General features: G+C 39.8%; 1 protein-coding gene across 11 annotated transcripts in view; it reads right to left on the bottom strand.

The window, feature by feature from the left end:
- The window catches only part of PPM1B (protein phosphatase, Mg2+/Mn2+ dependent 1B), a 94,967-nt gene that overhangs the window by 45,751 nt on the left and 26,665 nt on the right, over nucleotides 1–22,551 (bottom strand). For 7 of the 11 annotated variants that reach the window (XR_006280298.1, XM_038394470.2, XM_038394467.2 and 4 more), the window contains exon 2: nucleotides 4,699–4,846. The exons of 2 other annotated variants lie outside the window; for them this stretch is intronic. The gene's annotated coding sequence lies outside the window, so the exon portion shown is untranslated. Of the gene's footprint in view, nucleotides 1–4,698; nucleotides 4,847–12,840; nucleotides 12,874–22,551 lie in introns of all 11 variants that reach the window. 2 more of the 11 variants (XM_043511882.1, XM_043511883.1) reach the window with 1 other exon arrangement.

Below are 22,551 nucleotides of genomic sequence, written 5' to 3'. Positions count from 1 at the left end.
GCCCTGCACTAATAATACATCACAAGTTTTTGGTTTGTTAACAAGTTTATAAAGAATCGATTAACACATTCCACTTTATTCTTAAGTCTTTCTTAGAAAAATGACTACTACTCACCTGTTTGCATTTGAACTGAGCAAAACAAGTCAAGGAACTTAAAACTATTACTTGATTTTACACACCAATTACCATACTGTTATCTGGTAATTAACATAAGCGGGCATGCAGTATCACATGCAGTATCTTCTTACATATCACTTCTCATCTATAGCACTTTACAAAAAGGAGAAGTTTTATCTCCAGGTTCAATAATAAGAAAAAAATTATGGAAATGCTGGTGATCACATAGCTAAAGTTGCATTCTATTTTGCAGTTAACGCAGGGATTCATCTTTAGTTTTGTCTGAAAAATACAGTATACTCTGCCAAATTTACAGCATTTTACTCCAAGTGAAGAATCAATTGTCTGATAATCTTCAAGTAAATCCATTAGTTTATATTTTAAACTAATTAAGAAGTGGGTCCTTCAAACAATTTCATGTATGCCAGTCTTTTTTGTCCTGAATGACCTTAACAATGGAACAACATTGGCATTTCATTACTTTCCACATAGTTAAAATTAACAGCAATCTTCAAAGATAGCCTGCACTCAAGAAATTAAGTTACAATTAAGCTATTACAGCAATTAGATACAATTGTTAATTATAAAGGACTATAAATAACTTGAGAGCTCACTGTGACAAAGATAGCCAATAAAACAGTTACCTACCTTTCGTAACTGTTGTTCGAGATGTGTTGCTAGTGTGTGCACACCCACATGCTCCACTGACAGGAGTTTTTGCCTTAGCGGTATCCGTAGGGCCGGTTCTGGCGCCCTCTGGATTCCCATGCTCATGCACCGGTACATGAGGCGCCGCTGGCCCTATGCTCTCTCTGTTCCTTCATACCAGTAACTCTGAGAGAAGGGAAGGAGGACGGGTAATGGAATGGACACGAGCAACACATCTCGAACAACAGTTATGAAAGGTAAAGAACAGTTTTTCTTCTTAGAGTGCTTGCTTACATCGATTCCCTTCTAGGACTCACAAGCAGTATCCCCAGAGGTGGGCTCGGCATTCATGGTTGTGCAGCTTGCAATGCTGCTCTACCAAAGTCAGCATCATCCCGGGTCTGTTGGGTAATCGCATAATGGGATGTGAACATATGAATGGATGACCAGGTAGCGGTCCTGCTGATGTCCTGAATCAGCGCCTGGGCCAGAAGGCTGCTGATGAGGCTTGTGCTCTGGTCGAATGGGCGGTTATGATCGCCGGTGGTGGCATCTTTGCCTGTTCGTAACAAAACCTGATGAAGGCGGAATCCATGAAGAAATTCTCTGAGCAGAAACAGGAAGGCCTTCATTCTGTCCGCCACTGCAATGAAGAGTTGCATCGACTTATGGAACAACTTAGTCCTGTCAACATAAAAGGCTAGTATTCTCCTGATGACCAGAGAGTGTAGCCTATTCTCCTCATCTGATTTATGAGGTTTTGGAAAGAAGAACAATAAAAATATATCCTGGTTAGTAGGAAATTGTGAAACTACCTTGGGCAAAAAGGCTGGGTGCAGCTGTAGTTGAACCTTGTCCTTAGAGAACACTGTGTAGGTTGGCTCTGATGTAAGGGGCTCTGATTTCGGAGACGGTACGGGCTGATATGTTACGGGCAGCAGGAAGGAGACCCTCCACAAGAGAAAAAAAGAGGATACAAGAAGCCAACCGCTCAAAAGCGGGACCCAGGAGTCTTGACAGCACAAGGTTCAGGTCCCAAGGTGGGACAGGGTCACTGACTTGAGGGCAGAGCCACTCCAGGCCTTTTAGAAATCGGACCGTCATGCGATGAGCAAAGACTGACCTGCCCTGAACTGGAGGGTGGAAGGCTGAAACTGATGACAAGTGGACTTTGACCGACGAAAGTGACAGGCCATGGAGCTTGAGATGCAGAAGATAGTCTAGGAACAACTGGAGTGAGGCCTGCTCAAGCAAAAGATTTTGGTCCGAGGCCCAACATGCTAACCACTTCCACTTGGCCAGGTAGGTCGTCCTGGTGGAGGGCTTTCTGCTACCCATCCGTACCTGTTGAACACGACCCAAGCACGCCTTTTCCTCCGCATTCAACCATGAGGCAACCAAGCTGTCAGGTGCAGAGCTGTCAGATTTTGGTGCATGGTTCAGCGGTAGTTTTAACAGAGCTGCTATGGAGAGCTTTAGCAGAATGCCGCACCAGTATCGGCGAGGCCAAGCCAGAGCTATCAGGATTACCTTCACCTCGTCCCGCTTTATCTTCATGAGGAGTCTGATCAAAGTTTTTGCAAATCCTACACCTGTTCTTTACATGCAACTCCCCCAAACACTTTAGGCAGCTGCTATGGGGGTCACTAATAGGTATAGGCTTGTTGCAGATTGAGCATGACTTGAAGCCCAGGGACCGGGGCTTGCCTCATCTCTGGGATGAGGTCTCTAACGGGGACTCCAACTACTAAACCTATAAAAAACTACCAACATTAAGTATTGAGAACTATATACAATGAAATTGCTATCACACTTGCAAATGCAAGATGAAAGGCGCTCTGACTAACTATCATGGGCAGTAAGAAGGAACTGAGAGGGCATAGGGCCCTCGGTGCCTCATGTACCGGCACATGAGTGCAAGACTCCAGAGGGCACCAGAGCCAGCTCTACGGATATCACTACAGCAAAAAATTCCGACAATCGTGCATATGGGCACACACACACCTACAATGGAATTGACGTGAGCAAGCACTTGAAGAAGAACATCACTCTTCCTCTACACCTAGTTTACATGCAATAATTCTAATGGTTGCAAGGACAGTGGTATGAGGGAGACCAGACATATGTCAAGAGTGATCATGGATAAAATTATTTGGCCTGAATGTCATTGTTCTTCAAAGATGCTAGCTTGGGCATCTGTATCTGAAAGGCTCTCTGTGGCACTGCTGAATCTGCTCCACTGCACAACACTGGAGCAACACTGCAGGGGAAATTGATGTACATGTGCAGGAGGAGCCCTTCAAGTCCACAGAAGTTGTGGCTTGGGGACAGGATTCTCCGTGTCCGCTCCACTTCATGTGGAACCAGTCTCACTAACGGAGCACTCTAAAACAGTAAGTCAACTGCAAATTAAGGAGATATTCACCAGGTTGCTTCAGCTACCTTGTGCTGTTCTGCCATTGCAGAACAACCAGTAAACCCAGTTTCACTGATTAGTGTGCTTTGCCTGCTTTGGTGCACCAGTGAATGATGTTAAATTTTTTTTGTTTTGTATTTTTAATGATTTAGGTTCATACTACACATCTTCAAATCTTTAGAAATATTGCATAAAAGCTCTCTGTTTCTTGTTTAGTATTTGGGACTCCAGTTTTTAAAAAAATTAAAGTTCCCAGACAAATTTTAAGATGCAACTATAGTTGACTGTGCATCAGTAATTTGTAGATAAAACACACTACATGGAAGTTAAAATTATGGCAAAAACAATAAAAAAAATCAGGAAATTCAAAGTTCAATGACAGGTTTCAGAGTAGCAGCCGTGTTAGTCTGTATCCGCAGAAAGAAAAGGAGGACTTGTGGCACTTTAGAGACTAAAATTTATTTGAGCATAAGCTTTCGTGAGCTACAGCACGATCAGGTAAGGTGAGCTATTATCAGCAGGAGGGGGGGGCCCTTTTGTAGTGATAATCAAGGTGGGCCATTTCCAGCAGTTGACAAGAATGTCTGAGGAACAGCGCCGGGGGGGGGGGGGGGGGGAATAAACATTGGGAAATCGTTTTACTTTGTGTAATGACCCATCCACTCCCAATCTTTATTCAAGCCTAAGTTAATTGTATCCAGTTTGCAAATTAATTCCAATTCAGCAGTCTCTCGTTGGAGTCTGTTTTTGAAGGGTTTTTTTTTTTTTTTTTGGTCAGAGAACACTTCAGTCTCTTTGGTCACTCGATTACAGACCTAAAAGTGGCAATTCTTCAACAAAAAAACTTCAACCAGAACCAGCAACAATGACCTGGGGAAGTCTGCAACCCACCTCAGATACCTTTCCCCTTGCAGAGGTTTTTCAGCAGTTGAATCTACAATATACTTACGAAGGATAGTTAACAAAAAAGTTACAGAAGGTTCTGTAACTGAGTCAAAAAGGAAACTGACATTACTGCCACAACTGCTGCATTTAAGGCAAGAGAGACACTAAGGGAAAGGAGACAGTAAACTTATCTCAGCCAGGTGACGCAAAGATGTTTCAAGAGTTTTTACTAGTTGTCACTAGAGGACAATCTTTATTGGAGAGAAATTCTGGATTAATACACAAGTGTACTAATTAGAGTTTTACACTTACTACAAATGTTTTCCATTGAAAGTTTTACAAAAATTTAATTATCCTTCAATCAGAAAAATATGTCTAGCTGAAATGATCTACCTGTTCGCAACATATACCCAGTATACAAATGTTAAATGTACATTAAAATGTTGACGACTACATTTAAGAAATATCAATTAAACTCAAAACAAGTTTCAAGAAATGCTAAATTATAAGTCCTTAGTCAATTTCAAGTTGAAACAGCTGAACAACAAAGAGTGTTACCTTAGTCACCAAGGTAAGATTTCAGGTTACCTTTCCATCTTACCTCTCTCAAAACAGCGGAATTTGTTCTTACCTGTTAACTGCACCTCTAGCCAATTCTTCCAGCATTAATCTAGAACATTAGGTTTACATTCCTCCTGCCAACACGTACAGAACAGAGTAAGTTGGAAAACCTTGAGATACCAGTGCACGATGCAACATCTGCTTTATTTTGAAATTTCCTAGAGAGAGAGAGAGAAAGAAAGAAAAGGAAGTAGTTCTCTACTCAGACAAGTATACAAAGAATTAACTGAATTTTAAGACTAGAATAGGGTTTGTTTGTTTTTTTTGATACAGTTGTATTAAAACTCCCAGCCCAGTTGTCAAAAATATCAGTACAACCTGTTAATCTGTACATTTAAGATTCACTGATGACTGAATACAGCTGATATGAGTTTTTGGTAGATTAGTTTGTGTCAAGTGGTATTTGGGCATGTTTAGGTAATTAGGTTGATAAAAGGCAGCTTTCATATTTCAACAGCTCTTTTTTACTTTTATCCATGTGAATTAGGAGGATTGAGTTCTATGTATGGGCTAGATTTTGATTTTAAAGCACAAAACCACTATTGCTGGAAGAGACACTAGAAAGAGTTGAGTATATATAATTAATTTATACACTCTTTGGGACACGGACTGTCTCTGTTAGATGTTTGTAAAGTGCCTACCACTATGTGGATGGGTCCTCAAATAAATGGGTAATTTCAGTCTCAGGTCAGCTTAGACCTGAGGAAGAGCTCTGTATAGTTCAAAAGCTTGTCTCTCTCACAAACAGAAGTATATCCAATAAAAGGTATTACCTCCACCTTGTCGCTCCAATATCCTGGGACCAACATGGCTACAATACTGCATAACTGATACATTTAAAAAAAATTTAACTCCAAAAATATTTTAAATGCCGTTTTCACAACAGAAAAAGAGATGAGTAATATAAATTATTTATATCAAACGTGGTTCTGTTCCACAAAAGTTACCAAGACTAGTATGCTGGTGGAAGGAACCAGACTGCAGCAAAAGCCCCAAGAAAAAAATCTGGCTAAGCAGCCAGAATTTTACCTGGGGCAGTGAGGGGGGAGGGGTGCGGCAGAATATTCATTACTTTAAAATGGATGCAAATGCAGACTACCCAAATGCCTGTTCAGCTCTGATGACCAGGGTGAAGGGTATGTGGCCATAGCCTAGCCCTCACACTGTTCAATGCCAGTGCAGAAACAGAGCACCAATCTAGCAAAGCAACGAACATTTTTGCCTACGTTAGTTCCTAAAAAGGAGAAAGGATATTTTGGCTTCTGGCTGAAGCAGAGTTCTCCAAGCAACGCCAGTCTATACCCTCAATGCACTAACTGCTAAAATATTCACAAGAAAGACACACACACAGCAACAAGTAGTAATACCCAAAAGTCATTCCCAGTTCTCAGAAACGTATGCGTAGAAAAGCTCTCAATATACATATTCATCAGCTATAGCTAAATCAATAATTATAAGTTGTGGGACAAGAAGTATAAAATACTGTCTTTCATAGCATTCTGTTTTAAGGCTTAAAAGAATTATATGCAAATACATTAAATATCATTCCCTTTGAATAATCATGGAGACTAGAATACCAAAGCGTTTCATAAGCAGACAGAATATAATTAATCCAAAACATATTAGAATTCTTTTTGCTTAAAAAATACTTGGTGATTGTAGTAAGACTTAATTGCTGTTAAAACATTCAGACAACAAGTAAAACAATACTGGGACATTTACAAGTCATGTAAATATGCAAAATATAATAGGCCCTAACTACTAATAGATTTCAAAGATTTTTTTCTTTAAATTCCTACAAAACTGCCTCAGGAGATAAAGCCCTTAAACTGTCAGAAAATTAAAATCAACCACCACAGAACATAAAATGACTGCCAAGGTATTACTTAATTGTGGTATCTTTAAAAAAAAGATTTAAAGAACAATGAGACATGCAAACCCAGTTCTGGAAAATGTATAATTCCATAAGCAGAAATTTAAAAAAAATCAAGGCATATAAATGATTACTCTAAATACTTTTATTAAAAGAGAACCTCCATCTTATTGCGTGGATATCTAATTTTATAAATTCCTGCAAATTACCTATGTATTAATATCCCAAATGACCAGGTACAGAAGGACAAAAAAAGCTGCTAATGCTGTGGGTTTTTTTTAAATAATGCTCTCAACATTTATCCCTATCACAGGTCACCAGATCCTGCTCAGAGTGACAGCTACAATGTGCAGGTTTTATTCTTGCAAAACGACATGAGTGACAGAGCTGGCCTTATATGAGTAATCAGATGCTGCATGGGGGGAGTGAGCTGATTATTAGTTTTTGAGTGTTTGATTTTCATTGTTAGGCTGAAGGGTAGATGGAGATTTGGTTGGCCTGCAAGTATTTAAACACCGGATAAGTATGAAGTATCAAGTCATTCAACATGTGGTTGCATCTAATCAAGACAAGGATGAGGCAGAGGGTTACTACAACCTCCAGAGTTATAATCTCATTCACTGAGGAAAACTAATGGTCAAGAGTTCTCCAAAAACTAATCAGCACTAATCAGATGAGAACATCTATTGAAAACAAGAATTCACTTGAGGATAAAGCTATCCATAATATCTTAAGACATTGTCCTAAAAGGGAAGCTGATACTTTTCCTTAGCTGTGTTGCCCACCGTTTATCTTATGGCATTAACAAGCCAACATTTACATCTAACAAGATATATAAAATTTCAGACATTATTTATGTATTTCTCAGTGCCAACATATACTTTCTTCTGTACAAACAAGATGCCATGGAATTACCTGAATTTTAGAAAATTCTAACTTGACCATTTGTTTTCTCATTGATTTTGTACTAAGTGCTAAATTTTTCCATTTAAATTCTGCCCCTACATTTTATTTAAAAATTTATTTATTTTTAAGGCAGAAGGAAATATTTGGGTACTGCACTTTGAGACATCACTTACTGAAACCCAGCATATCAAACAACTATTTAAAGCACTCTATACCTTTAGAGCAGTTTAAATAGTATTAGAGACTTTACAAAAAATATAGCCACAGCTATAGTACATGTGTAGACCTTTCAACCAAAGCTAGAACCCTCAGAATACTAAAGGCTTTGAAGAGCTTTATATCAATTTTAAAAAAATTGAACTAATTTTATTTTTAAGCCATGTTTGAAGAAATTTGGTTTTGTACTTAAATTGCATTGAGATGTACAAGAAAAGCCAAGAGTGAAGTATCCAGCTTCAGTCATTTGAATTGTCTAAGCATAAAATTTGATGGGAAACACTGAACACTGCTGAATGTTTTACCTTGTAGGATTAGTTTCTGCTTAACTTCAGTGAATTCCTTAACAGTGCATGCTAAAGTGAAAGTCTGGGACTAGCAGAGGCTTAGCGGCATTCTAAGTTAGGTCCACACTTGTTCTAGCTAAAGATGACCTCCACCTACCCATACACAAAAACAAACAAAGAAGTGGATTTCTGGGGCATGTGGAACCTAGAGGTCAAAGATCTGTTTGGAACTTTGTTTTCCCCCCAAGAATGATGTCCTGATTACATCTCCTTCTAGGAAAAGCCTGGGCTCTAGCACAACGAGCCCACAAGACAAGACAAAGTATGCTCATCATTTAATAACAGATAGAAATACACTATGTAATCCATGTAGATATTCTCTATGCCAGAACAGTTTGTCCCTTAACTATATTGAGAGAGAGCAGTGTCTAGCCAGATAATATAAGGCCTTAGCCACATCCAGAGCATGCAATTTCTCAAGTGGAGTGGGGTTCTGAAAAGAAAATAGGGAAAATAATTGATTTGTTTAGGTAAAATTAAAAAAAACAATTTTGGGAATAAATTTAGGAGACCATACCACCACTTTATCTGTGGGATAGCATGGAACGGGTCAGCCATAAGTGCTTGGGAGTCACTAATCCTTCTTGTTGATGTAATGGACACAAGAAAAACCTGTCTTGAGAGTAAGGTGGTAAAGAGAACACTTGCAAAGGGGGCTCCAGAAGACCTGTTAGGACAGTGAGATTTTAGGAAGAAGTCAGCTGGCTCCGTTGGACAAGTGTGGATAAATTCTTTTAAAGAGCTTCAGAACAGGAGGGTAAGATAACACAGAGCATGACTCAACTGGTGGGTGGCATGCTGAAATTGTTGCAAGGTGAACCCTGATTGAACTAGAGAGATCTGAGAGCTTTTACTGTAGGGCGTGGTCAAGAATCTTGGGAATGGAAGCCTTCAGAAGATCAATATGATTCTAACCAGTCCTTATTGAGAATCTCTTCCATTTGGAGGAACAGGATTCTCTTTGTGGAAGCCTGATCTGCAGTAATCTCTCTCAAACCAACACTGAACAGTCTATCGGTGGCGCTTCGCCAACCAACTTCCAGGTTGAGAAGTATAAATGACTTCAAGTCTGAGTAGAAAATTTTATTCTGATTCAACGATATGTCCGGGAAGCCTGGTAATGTGAATCGGGAGTTGAGCTGATATGTGAATTAGATCTGTCAGCCAGAACTGGCTGGGCCAATAAGGAGTTTGGTATAGTCTGTGCTGCATTCTGTCTCATTTTTCATACTATCTTGGGTAGAGAAGCGAACAGAAGGCCCTGTTTCCAGGATATGAGAAAAGCATTCTCTACAGATCTTCAACTTGTGTCCTCTGGAGTAGAATTTTGAGCACTGTATTCTCTTTGGTGGCAAATAAGTCTATGATAAGAGTACCCCCCCGGGTGACACATGCGAATAAGAACAGATGTTTTGAGGGACCACTTGTGATTGGTTACGGATTCCCTGTTGTGATCAGCTAGGGTGTTTCCAAAACCTGGTAGGTGAAGGGCTATCAGAGCTATCCCATGTGTCAGCACCAATTCCAAAACTTGATGGCCTCGCAATACAGGGGAAATGAGTGAGCACCACCTAGTTTCTTTACCTAATGCATTGCAGACACATAGTCTGTGAGAATTTGTGAGATAGGCTTTCTGACTGCCCATGTTCCAACATTTAAATGAAGTCATGAATCTCCTCTTGACACTAAACTCCTTGTATCTGAAGGTACTTTAAGAGTGTGCCACATTTTATTTCTTAAACATCTGTGATCACTGTCTTTGAAGTGGAAGAGTGGAAAAAGGTACACCTCTGTGCCTTGTCTATCCATCAATTTATTGATGCCAGAATATGAAATAGGATCATTAAACATGTCCATGAGTCTCATTCCATACATTGATCTTAGCCAGCCTTGCAACAGTCTTAGAAGTCTCACTAGCATGAAAGTACAAGTTGGCAAGTGACCCATGAGTTTCAGAGACAACTCAAGATTGAGTGACCAGTTTGCTTTGATACAGGAGATAAATGTCAAAATAGAGTGAAGAAGTGTCTTTAGAAAGGTTATACCAACTCGAGTTAAGAAGAGAGCACCTGCTGACTCCCAATAGTAGCCTACCTATTACCCTATGAGAAAGAAGCCTGGTTTCTCCCATAGGATACCACCACCTTCAGTAGGCATCAAGCCTCCTGTATAGTTAACTGGACAGCAGGTTTGGTATGAAAGTTGAGTCTCACAACCAAACCAGTCATCTTCCCTGTTTTATCAGCTTAGACAGGAATACCCTCAACCACTGATAGATGGATACTTATCTCTAAAGGGTATTCTGTCCAATTCCAGTCCTTTTTCCTTTGCCACCTTTTCCTTCCCTGTCCCTTTTCAGTCTCTCTCACAAGAACCAACTGAAAGAAGAGATACAGTCTCCCTGATTTGTCTTAGAGCCATGGAATTTAAAGGAAGAAATTTCTACTAATATTTCCTTATTCTGGAAAAAGAGAAAAGGGGGAAGCCTTCATGCTATACTGATCTGAGAAGATCAAACAAATACATACACCTTCTCAGATTCAAGATGGTAACGGTAGCCCCTAGCTAGCTCAAAACTGATTCATGGCTTTTGACCTCCAAGATGTATATTTCCATATTGTGATCGCTCCAGCCTACAAAATGTCCCTATTTTTTCAAAAGATTTAGGCCTGATAATGGATTGCAGCAAATCATCCCTTCAACCACACGGCTGATCTAGTTAGGGGGTTTAATAGTCTCTAAGCTGGCAAGAGTATACAAGGTTTCCACCTTCAGGCTACGGTACAGATCCTCAAAGACCTCAACATAGCACTGCAGTCTCTTAGAGAATGCAATGCCTTGTCAATCCAATTACTCAACAAACCAGTGTGTTTGAAAGGCAAGTCCTCAACTACATTCTCCACTTCCTTAAGACTATCTGAAGCTTGCAGCCACAATGCCCTTCACATTGTCTCTGCAGTGGCCATGACCTGAGCTGCAGTATCTGAAATATCTGTGGCCACCTGAAGAACCGTCTCCTCTACCAGATGTTTATCAGCTACAAAATTTAAACTGTCCATTGTTTGTTGATCCCTAGTTTGTTGAGAAACGGAAATATCTTGTCCCATGTCAGCAATTCGTACTTCAAATAATGTTTTGTAATTTGCTATACATAATTAAGAGAAATAGAATGGGTTTTCTTACCAAAAAAAGTGAGCATTTCAGGATCTTTATCCTTGGGAGTCACCCCCACTGGGCCAACTGACTAGCTTCCTCTTGGGCTACTGGTCTTCCTGATAATCGGTAATGGATTACTCAATGCTCCTTTGTGGCACTGTATCTTTTCTCTACTCTCTTTGCTGTAGAGGCAAGAGTAGGAGGGGTCTGACATGAACTTTACAGATGGCTCTAAGTTCCCCTTATAAGGGCATGCCTATTCTACCTGGATCAGTGAAGTATAAGATACCTAAAATCTTATAGGTTTTCTCTTCAGTTAATGTTGTCTCAAGTTCTAGCATATCAGCTAATTGAGATAGTAAATTCTGAAAGTCATCAGGTGCTGGAACTGAGACCGAGTTTCCCCTGTCAGGTGACAAAGTTGAGGGGTGTTTGGGAAAGGCTATATGGTATTGGTCCAGTTGTTCTGGACCAGTTTCCTTCTTTTGTTCTTTGTCTCTGTCCAGGATGGTAGCAGATATAGCTAATGTAAGACTTGAGGTCAATGCTGCAGAAGTACAAGAATATCTGCATTTATGCAATGAGGTAGAGAGAGAGCCAATACTGGGAGTTCTCAAACTATGGAGCAGACCTCCCAAGGGAGGTGTGGGAATGTCAGTGTTTGTTTAATCTTTCACTAGTGAACACAACTACAACACAAAAGTACAAGAAATAGAGAAAGTGTCATACAGTGAAGTTGGTGGCATGGGAAAAGCTTGTTTTTCTAGGATCAATCAAGAAAGAGCTAACATCAAGGCTATGAACAGTATGGCTAGAATGCCATGCTACGTGAGAAGTATTAGGTTAATGTCCTACTTCATTTTTTTTGTTTGTTTTTTGGTTTGGGGGCGGGGTAGACTAGACTAATGACATTACAGCAGCTAGTATCTTGAGAATCTGCCAGCCTGCTGGTATCGTCAGCGAGGATGAGAATTTGCTAATTCATATCCTGTCTTTCTAATATCTTAGGCTTAGTTTGCATTCTTGTTAATTTTGTAGGTGATCTGCTTTGATCTGTTTGGTATCACTTAAACTTATTTTATGTTTTAATCTAAACCAGTAAGTTTGGAGTGAAGTGCTTGGGAATCTTAGCTCCAGGGGCTGTAGTATTTCCTCTCCAAGTTGAGGGAGGGGCGAACTCTAGGACCTTACACTGTACAGTTCCCTATACAGCACAAGATGGTATAACTTTGGGTTTACACTCCAGTAGAGGGGTCCTAAGGTGGGAAGCTGGTAGTTATTTTGGCTGTAGCCTCTTTATTGTTGGTTTATGCAGTAGGTAGGCCAGAGAGCCTGCATGTAACTAAGGTAGGTGTGTGCCTACCTGTGTGAATACTGGATGAAATGTAGAGCCGGAAGCAGGTCTGCAAATTGTAACAGCAGCACAGTGTGAGAGGGAGCCCAGACTGGTGGGGCAGAGGGCTCAGTGGTACCCTAATTCCAGGGGGAACCCACCACACTATAGACCAACAAAGTTTTACCACCATTTGCGGGGCTGAATCTCTGAAGTTAGGAAAGGGTGAAAAGGCAAGCAAAGCTGTATCACATTTATTGGCCCACAGGAGGAGTCAAAGGCAAAATACATACAAGAATGAATAAACTAAGTTTTACTTACTGGAAACAGTTACGGCACACAGAGGAACCACCCCTAGGGAAAAAAAAAGAAACTGCTTTTATTTAGCATGTTCTACGTTCAATGGAAGGTAGAATTTCAGCAGACCAGCCTTCATTTGATAGAAGTAGTATTTTCTAATACGTAGAACACATGAAGGAGTCAAGGATCCTGGGTTCTTACTTCGGCATTATCTTGGTTAAGTTACCATGTGTCTAAGTTTAATGCACCTCCACGATGGGTAATGATCCCTCACAAGTTTTACCAGGTGTAATTATTGCTTGTACAGCATTGAGGTCCCGGGATAAAAAGCCATTACAAGTGCATGGCATTTTTTAATATCAGGAATCTTGGCAGAATTACATCCCAATTACTGTAACACAGCACACCCAATCAGTGTTTTATTTTGAATTAAATCTTACTTGTAATTGCTTCATTAAAAAAAAGCCAGAAATTATGCCTATGGACAACTATAACAAAAGGCTTTTAAATATTGATTAAAAATAAAGAACTATTTAATTTCATGCTAAGTTTCATAAAAAGCCATATTAGTTCTTAGTACAAGCAATTACATATCATGAAGGTTACAAGACCTGAACTTCCACTATGCACCACCTTTAACTCTCCAATCCCAATGGATGTAGTAACTACAGAGGTCTTCAACCATGGCTGGAGATTCCACTTTCAAGACTTACAAGTTTGAAGTCTTAGGAATCCAGATTACACTTCAGTATTATAGAGCTCCAAGCAATACATTGGACATTGAAATCTTTCAGTCCCTCCCGCCCAAGGACGATATACATCAATCAGATATCACCATCATACTTTAGTAAAACAAGCAAGGGGGAGCTCATTCCCTGATGTTGCATTAGAAAGCTGTAAAGTTTGGATGTAGTATATTTATCATCACAAAAACACCAGATGGTTCCACATCTGCCAGGACAAAGAACACTCAAGGAGACTCCTTGAACAGACTGACATGGGAACAGTATAAACAGTCTCTTAAGGACTCAGTGGTTCAACACATTCTGCAAGCACGGATCTACCACAATACATCTGTTTACCAAGGAAGATACCATATGTCATCAGTTCTGTTCCAGAGTGAGCAAGGACAAAACATTCCTTTCCGTGGGGTTGGAGCAGGGATTTCCTCTGTATTCCCACCCATACATCTACTGCCCAGTGGTGGGGTACCAAAAGCAGCATTAGTGCTGGTAGTGCCAGGGTTTCAACAGATGACTGGTGCTGCTTCTTTCTTCAGGGCCTCATCAGAATCAGAGCTATGGTGCCTGTTTTCTTGTTTCTGCTTGGAGACAGAGCTCTGATAGAGGAAATATGCTGAGTAGGGGCAGAATGTACATCAGGAAAGCAAAGTCAAAACAGGATGCAAGACCTACACTAAAGGAGTCTGAGAACTGTGCCAGAACATGCACTGTCAAATTCAAATGGCACTGGAAAATAGGTCTAGTTCAGTAGTTCTCAAACTTTTGTACTGGTGACCCCTTTCACATAGCAAGTCTCGGAGTGCGACTCCCCCCTTATAAATTAAAAAACACTTGCTTATATATTTAACACCATTATAAATGCTGGCTGCAAAACGGGGTTTGGGGTGGAGGCTGACAGCTCACGACCCCCCATGTAATAACCTCGCGACCACCTGAGGGGTCCCGACCCCCAGTTTGAGAACCTCTGGTCTAGTTGGTGTCATTGACTTCACAGGAACAGTGTCTGAGTCTTTTCTTAAGGAAGTTGTGAGACCAGTGCTGAAGCTGAGGATGGGAGCCAATGTTCTACCTGCTTCATAAAAGAGAGCTTCAGTGCAGATGCAGGTCACTGAAAACCCAAATCAGCCTAACTAAAGAAAGGGGGCTAAGAAAGTCTATAAGCAGATCTAACAGAGGTTCCCAATGCTCTTCACTGTAGAGGTATGTGGTGTACAGTAGTTGTAGTAGTAAAGTGCATACTTATGGGTGGTACTCTTCATGGCTTAATTTTTCATTTCCTTGATTTTGAGTTTGTCTCAGGTATGTTGTGTGTGTAGCAAACCTATTCCCCAAACACAGTGTCCTGTATTTCATTATAGTTATTTAAAAATAATGCAGCCTATACGTGGTGGAGGAAACAAAATGCATTTAGCGCCCAGTACTGCTACTGAGCTAATATACAAGGCTGCAATACTTGAAATAAGGTAGGAAAAGACAAAATTCAGGATCAAGAAAAGAATTGTAGGTTGAATGATAAGATTCAGCTATTTCTATAGTGATAACCCTTGGGTTATTTTACCTCCACTTTTGGTTTAGAAATTTGAAGATGCCACCACTCAATAGCCCAGTCAAGCAGGTTGACTCCTTTTTCCTTCTCCATGAACGAGAACTGAGAAACTTTAGGGTGAATACTCAACCCTTCAATCCACTCACAAAAGGAGCGACACTTTTCTTCTGCTCTCTGCACATGATGCTCTGAGACTAAACTGCCTTTTCATTCACCCCTAGAGCTTTTATAGAATCTGCATCTTCTGTTGCCTTGGTAACAGCATGAAGCAAGCATAATATTCCATGACACCTACCCACACAACTTCACAATTAAAGCATGGCAGCACCCATTTCCTAAGGCTTTTCTTTTCAATTGGCAATGACAGGAAATAAGCCAAATAAGAGGGGGAGGGAGGGAAAAAATGGAGAGGTGACTTACAAATACAATTCCTCCCACTTCTGAAAAGAATAGTCAAAAGGATAAAGGTAACTGCAAAGAAATGGGATGGTGGAGAGAGAAAGTAAAGCAAGTAAAAAGGAAGAAGAGAACTTATCTCCACTAACGCATTTTTCACAGGTACAACCTAATGATCTGCATATCACTCGTTACTCCCTTCCCACACTAAGGGCAGGGAGTATTTTTGCCTATACTCGTTAATTCATCTTAATACAGAATTTTAAATGCATGAGACAGTTATTCTTCAGCTACAAGTCAACCCTCCCATTGGCTATAACTAATTATGTTCACTAAAAACCCGGTTTTGTATCCTTCATCTTTGGTGGCACAAGAAATTGCTGCAGCTAACAAGCAGAGATTTTCCAAAGCTGATAGAGACCAACAGCCACCAATTAAACAAATTTCATAGAATAGGCTTATCTGGAATAGTGGCTATCCTATCCATGAGAAAATTACCCCAGTTTAAAAAAAAAAAAACCTTCTCCTTTTCTATTATAGATCATTCACTAGCAAGGAGGCAACTGGCAACCCCTAGAATACTGTGGTCAAAGGCTGCATCTGTCAATGAAAACAGAAAGTGGCATAGAAAGGAATGAACAGAGAACAGGGTCTACTAATAAGCTTCTTGCAGAATGGTCTTCAACACCTATTAAGGAAGGTATTTTGTTTGTTTGATACAGGCCAATCCAATTTATAACCAAATCCATTGGGGAATTATTTTGGTCTCTTTCCTAATAAGAAAGAGCCTGTTTCACACTACCACATTCTTTTGCAACAAAATTTCACAACATCCTGTTTTGGTCTGAGGAAGGAGGTACATGAACACGGATTTAAGGGAACAGAAGGATAAACTTTTTATATTAATTTTATAACTGGCCAAGGGTAGTCCATTTCAGGGAGAAAATGGAGGAAAGATTCCTTGAAAGACTCCAGATTCACTGACTCCTCTTACAAAGTTGATTGCTGAAAGCATGGATAACTGAAATGACAGCAAGAAACCTTCAGAAACCTGGCAACATGATGGCTAAGGTTCAGACCACTATATCTGCCTTTTGGAAAAGATCTTTCTGCCAACAGATCACCCTGTACTTAAGCTCAGACTGAGGCTCATCTATAAACCCCATTTATACAGAAGTAGGAGTGCTGAATGGCTTTATAACAAAACTAGGCACTAACAGAAAAGGGGCCTCTAAGTCCTAATCACAGAAGACTTCCTCGATTTTTAAAGTAGGCCTCTGACATCCTGACTAGCAGCCACCTTTCCAAGTTAATGGTATCTAGTTTGCATATTAATTCAAGCTCAGCAGTTTCCCGTTGGAGTCTGTTTTTGAAGCTTTTCTGTTGCAAAATTGCCACCCTTAAATCTTTTACTGAGTGGCCAGAGAGGTTAAAGTGTTCTCCTACCGGTTTTTGAATGTTATGATTCCTGATGTCAGATTTGTGTTCATTTATTCTTTGTGTAGATACTGTCCGGTTTGGCCAATGTACATGGCAGAGGGGCACTGCTGGCACATGATGGCATATATCACATAGGTAGATGTGCAGGTGAACGAGCCACTGATGGCGTGGCTAATGTGATTAGATCCTATGATGGTGTCACTTGAATAAATATGTGGATAGAGTTGGCATCGGGCTTTGTTGCAAGGATAGTTTCCTGGGTTAGTGTTTTTGTTGTGTGGTTGCTGGAGAGTATTTGCTTCAGATTGGGGGGCTGTCTGTAAGCGAGCACCGATCTGTCTCCCAAGATCTAAGTGAGGGAGGGATCATTTTTTCACTTGCTCCATAACCTCAGCCGTGCTGAACACAAGGCCATCAACAGCCGCAGGAACAACTCCAACATCATAATCAAAAACGGCTGACAAAGGAGGTGCTGTCGAATAAGTTGGAATATGAACAAGAGGCTGTTAAGCAGCTCTCTAACTCCACATTCTACAGGCCATTATCCTCTGATCCCACTGAGGATTATCAAAAGGAACTACGCCATCTGTCAAGAAACTCCCTGAAAAAGCACAGGAACAGATCTGTGCAGACACACGCCTAGAACCCCGACCTGGGGTATTCTATTTGCTACCGAAGATCCATAAACCTGGAAATCCTGGACATCCCATCATCTCAGGCATTAGCACTCTAACAGCAGGATTGTTTGGCTATGTGGACTCTCTCCTCAGGCCCTAAGCTACCAGCACTCCCAGCTATCTTCGAGACACCACTGACTTCCTGAGGAAACTACAATCCATCGGTGATCTTCCAGAACACACCATCCTGGCCACTATGGATGTAGAAGCCCTCTACACCAACATTCCACACAAAGATGGACTACAAGCTATCAGGAACAGTATCCCCGATAATGTCATGGCAAAACTGGTGGCTGAACTTTGTGACTTTGTCCTCTCCCACAACTATTTCACATTTGGGGACAATATATACCTTCATGTCAGCGGCACTCCTATGGGTACCCGCATGGTCCCACAGTATGCCAACATTTTTATGGCTGACTTAGAACAACACTTCCTTAGCTCTCGTCCCCTAAGATCCCTACTCTACTTGCGCTACTTTGATGACATCATCATCTGGACCCATGGAAAAGCCACCCTTGAGGAATTCCACCATGATTTCAACAATTTCCATCCCACCATCAACCTTAGCCTGGACCAGTCCACACAAGAGATCCGCTTTCTGGACACTACTGTGCTAATAAGAGGTAGTCACATAACCACCACTCTATACCAGAAACCTACTGATCGCTATGCTTACCTACATGCCTCCAGCTTCCATACAGGACACACCACACGATCCATTGTCTACAGCCAAGCTCTAAGATACAACCATATTTCCTCCAATCCCTCAGACAGAGACAAACACCTACAAGATCTCTATCAATCATTCTTAAAACTACAATACCCACCTGCTGAAGTGAAGAAACAGATTGACAGAGCCAGAAGAGTACCCAGAAGTCTCCTACTACAGGACAGCAAAGAAAATAACAGAACACCACTTGCTGTCACCTTCAGCCTCCAACTAAAACCTCTCCAGCACAAAGATCTACAACCTATCCTGAAAAATGCTCTCTCTCTCATCTTGGTAGACAGATCAATCCTCGCTTACAGACAGCCCCCCAACCTGAAGCAAATACTCTCCAGCAACCACACACCACACAACAAAAACATTAACCCAGGAAACTATCCTTGCAACAAAGCCGATGGCAACTCTGTCCACATATTTATTCAAGTGACACCATCATAGGACCTAATCACATTAGCCAATCAGGGGCTCATTCACCTGCACATCTACCTGTGTGATATATGCCATCATGTGCCAGCAATGCCCCTCTGTCATGTACACTGGCCAAACCGGACAGTATCTACACAAAGAATAAAAATGGACACAAATCTGACATCAGGAATCATAACATTCAAAAACCGGTAGGAGAACACTTTAACCTCTCTGGCCACTCAGTAAAAGATTTAAGGGTGGCAATTTTGCAACAGAAAAGCTTCAAAAACAGACTCCAACGGGAAACTCCTGAGCTTGAATTAATATGCAAACTAGATACCCTTAACTTGGGTTTGAACAGAGACTGGGAGTGGCTGGGTCGTTACACATATTGAATCTATTTCCTTAAGTTAAGTATCCTCACACCTTCTTGTGAACTGTCTATATGGGACATCTTGATCATCACTACAAAAGGTTTTTTCTCTTGCTGATAATAGCTCATCTTAATTAATTAGCCTTTTACAATTTGTATTCTCTCTATGTTCCATTCTATGCATCCGATGAAGTGGGCTGCAGCCCACGAAAGCTTATGTTCTAATAAATTTGTTAGTCTCTAAGGTGCCACAAGTACTCCTTTTCTTTTTGCGGATACAGACTAACACAGCTGCTACTCTGAAATAGGTCACCTTGGTATATCATAAGCTTTTCTAAGTAGGAGCCTTCATACACTGGAATAGAAAGTCAATAGTGCCAGTCAGCAGGGTGCTTTAGGAAGCCTGAGACCTTCTTATTTCAACTGGTCCTGACTACCTGAAATAGGTTTGGGAATGGAAGAATGGCAAATGTACCCATAGAACTTTTGAAAGTTAGAATATTTCTGGTACATATTTGCAGGGGAAGGGGTCAAACGATAGTTTGTTTTCTTGAAGTGTACATTTAACTGATCTTTTAAAGCTAAAAAACTATAAAAAATTTTGATATACAAAATCAGAAAGAAAAAAATTTTTTAAATATGATGGCACCTGTAAGAAGTCCGTCATACCTTCCTTTAGTTTCTTTCAAACCCATTAAACTGCACTACGCAACAGTCAGCTCTCATGGTAATTGTTTCATCTACACCAGTAGTATTATGGTTGAAAAGACTCAGAGCTTTTGTTTTGAGGCACTTGACTTTCTATAATAAAGTTCGAATTTTGCATGCATTTTTTTTGGGGGGGGGGGAAAGCAAGACAAGTTCCATTTCACTGGTTGAGTTAGAATCTAGGTATTGAACTTTAATACAGATTTCTACAACTTTAAAAAGTAGGTACTAACCTGATAAATCACAGATTTTTACTCACACAAGAGACTGAAACACAAGATCATTCTAGAATTAACAATGTTCCTGAAGTCCTGGTCTACCACAAGGTAAGCCAAAAAGATAAAGCTTCTATTTGCACTAAAATAGTGAAAGTTTAAATTCAGTAGAAACTGCATAGTACCACTGACACCATGACAAAATTCTTCATTTCTAAAAGTTATAAAATAAAGACCTGCATTGTTACTCGAATTTTAAATATAGTAAGGGGGGAAGTTTCAACTGCTCTTTGACACAGGATAGAAAGTATAGATTTTAAAAAAAATGTCTAAAGTATCAGATTTTTCAGTAGAACTCATCCTATCTATCGAGGAGAGGAAATTCAGAATTCATTGTGCATTTGGTTTGTAAAAATACTATTTAGCTTGAACACAGCACTTCATCTGTAGATCTCAAAGCACTTTACAAAGGAAGATTATCCCCATTTTCTTTATGGGGAAGCAAAAAAGTTCAGTGATTTGCCCAAGGTGTCACAAGCCAAATCCCCAATTTCCAGCTCAGTGCCCTGATCGCTAGAGCACACTGCACTCTTAGCTGTTTCAATATACTGTTAAATTTTCAAATGTTTTTCCATTACCTTTTACCCTAAACAAGAAAATCGAAATATTTTGTATGTAGTGCTAATGTACACAGTCACCAGTACTGTACAGTCCCTGACAGAAGGCTACAAAATATACATAGTCCACTTTAGACCTGCCTACATTAAACAAAATACCACAAATAACCAGGTTGGAAGTTCCAAGGACAGAAGCTTATAGTTCTATGGAGGAAAGACTTCAGGTGTTTGATTAGCAGATTGAATGGTTTCCTCCACCTCCTTTCCCAAGTTACGATACCTGAAACACGGGAACAGGTTCAGAATAGTTTTGATCAGTGTTATCAGTACATCAAATGAGCACTCAAGTAACACAAGAGGTGGTAATAAAATGAAACAACAGTTATAAAGATTAATAATAATACAGAAGGGTAGTGTTTTTCCATCTTTTGTTAAGTCACCATGGTAAAGCACTGGAAAGCTACTTTTAATTGTTTTTAAATATTTTTTTAAAGAGATAAACATAATAGTTCAATTAATTCAACATCAAAGCCAATGATTTGAACACAAGGATGAAACTTATTCAAATAGGGGTATTTTAAAAATGCAGTACCTAATTACTTTCTAGGTAAAGCAAACACCCAAGTTCTATTGGAAGGACCATAATGAGAATATGAAATAAAATCTACTGGTTCATTCTTCTGTCCTAATTCAAAATAATTCAGTAGAACCATCAGTTTTAATCATTTGACAATTATGTCTCCACTCCTTTAAACAGCTCAAGAGCACTAGCTCCTGATAAAACTCATTTTTTCCTTTAATAAAACAAATTTATAGACAAAGCAATAAGTTTTCTACATATAATAGCCAGCTCCAGCATAACAGAAGAATATCTGATTAACAGAATTCAACTGGAATATAAAAAGTGTAGCTTTGGTCAGAAAAGTGATTATGTAAAAAAGCATTCTTTACTCACTGCATTGCTTTCTGTGTATCTGGTACATTTAATTACTATAATAACAAAAACAAGTTTTTAAGCTAGTATTAGCAATGCAGACACGGAAGAGTTAGAGGGACTAGTTTCTGCCACATCCATCAAAAAAAGGTAATCAACTTCTGTAGAATATAAAAAGTGTACAAGCTTTGAATAATTTTCATTTTTTTTAAACACACACACACACACACACACACACACACACACTCCCAAAGAGATAGCCCTGAAGACTGCATCAGACAAATGAGTTTCTGATCTGCAAAAATGCCAATCCAAGTAAGATTTTTAAAAGTAAAAATCCCATATTGTTGGAAGTCTAGTTATATGAAGAAAAATGCAGGCCTCAATACTGCAAATATTTACACATCAGTAATCCCACATTGAAGAAAATTTGGAAAGCTTATGAGTAATTACTTTTTCCACAATTGTTTAAATGGGAATTTGGTACCAAAAGTATTCACAACCTGTCAAACAGAACCATTTTGGTGATGGAAAGAGCTCCAGTTCACATACAGGAAATATCTTTTCTAAAAGCCAGAAAAGCTGGAAACTCAGATGATACCACAGAATTAAGCCAAAGGATAAAGAAATAATTTCACAAGAGCTTACACAATTGAAATGACTTGTTAGCTAGTAGCTACTGATTTGATTTTTTTAAACATATTAAAAGGAAAGTCAGCAAACACTAAGTGCTCAGGAAATTTAGGAAATATTAATTCCTCTCGACATTGCAGAAAACTCCATGAGGCTGTGGAAACGTCAATCCATGCTGGAAATGCACTAACATAAGTGACAACTATAGAAGTTGTGTGTAATGAAAAAGAATTAACCAAAGGATAGCTACATGAGGCACAGAAATCTTTTGCTAGTAGGGTGGGAAGCACCAAGAGAAGTCCACAGTAGAGA

The sequence above is a fragment of the Dermochelys coriacea genome, chromosome 3 (genome assembly GCF_009764565.3).
Source record: "Dermochelys coriacea isolate rDerCor1 chromosome 3, rDerCor1.pri.v4, whole genome shotgun sequence".
Lineage (NCBI taxonomy): Eukaryota > Metazoa > Chordata > Testudines > Dermochelyidae > Dermochelys > Dermochelys coriacea.
The sequence above is the reverse complement of the archived record's forward strand: the minus strand, read 5'-3'. Positions and strand labels throughout refer to the sequence as shown.